Below are 1,242 nucleotides of genomic sequence, written 5' to 3' on the forward strand. Positions count from 1 at the left end.
AGCTCGAGTTTGAAACTGTTAAGGAGAAATCCTGAATAGCCTTGACCACCTCCAAACTATATGCTTGAATCATTACACCCTCAAATAACTTATCTTGGATAAAGGTCAGTCCATTGAGAATGCCCACAATTTAGCATCAAAGATTGAACATTTATCCAAAAATATGTTATAACCTATAATCCAATCCCCATTTCGACACCTTAAGACTTCTCCAACTACCGTAGTTTCAGACACAGCTTGCACCGCACCATCAAAGCATAAATTAATCCAATTATCCGGAGTATGAAGAAAATTGAAGTTTCATAAAAAGTAATAAAATTATAATTAATTAAAGAATCTGTAGTTAATGCATTAGATAACTATTAGCGGATTTTTTAATCTTTTTCCTACACCATTAATTAATCATTATTTTCCCTCGCTAAGTGCGAGAATCAATTTCTTTGGTTAGAAAATAAATAAAAAAGAGAGGATGGTGCAGGGTTTGGAAGCTTCGGCAATCGATAATTTTAGCCAATTGAAGCCAAAATTCTTGAAAAATGAACGTTGACGATTAGGTTAATTTGCTATTTGTTTTTATACGAATATTAAAATGTGTTATTTAATTATTTTAATTGGTAATTAATTGCTCAAGACTTTGAGATTATCAAAAACAATGTCACTTTGAAAGGCTGGAATGAAATCTGATGTATGGATTTATTAAATAAAAATATTAAACCTCCAAAAATTTGCCTTTTTTTCCCATATGTATGAGTTGGAAAAAAAATAGCAATATAATAGACTTTGTCAATTAATTAGTAAATTAGTTGGAATGGATATCGTGACACCGATTTCAAAATTGCTGTCTCAAGAAATGGAAGTCTTTACTTGGAGGTGTCGACTTTAAAGTCAGTCCTTCAAAGTGTTGGATTCTCTATTTATATTTTAGTCCTTCCAATCGGATCAGATATGACATTCATGCTTCTCCATCTTTTACCAGCCTTGATGTTGTTTCATAGTGAGCAAGGACTGAAGCAAAAGAAATGCATATTGACTGGCACTTTCAGAAATCGATTTTCATTATAAGAAGTCTTTTTGATACAATATCTAGAACTATTAATAGTCTTTTCTAACTCATAAATAGGAGGATAATGCGTTTCAACGTATTCGAATTTACATTCTACTACCTCGACAATAATAAATAAGAGTGGGTTGGTGTTTAGGTACCACTCGTTTCCTCTTTCCATGACAAGCAGCCAACAACAT

This window comes from Gossypium raimondii, chromosome 1 (genome assembly GCF_025698545.1).
Source record: "Gossypium raimondii isolate GPD5lz chromosome 1, ASM2569854v1, whole genome shotgun sequence".
Classification (NCBI taxonomy): Eukaryota; Viridiplantae; Streptophyta; class Magnoliopsida; order Malvales; family Malvaceae; genus Gossypium; species Gossypium raimondii.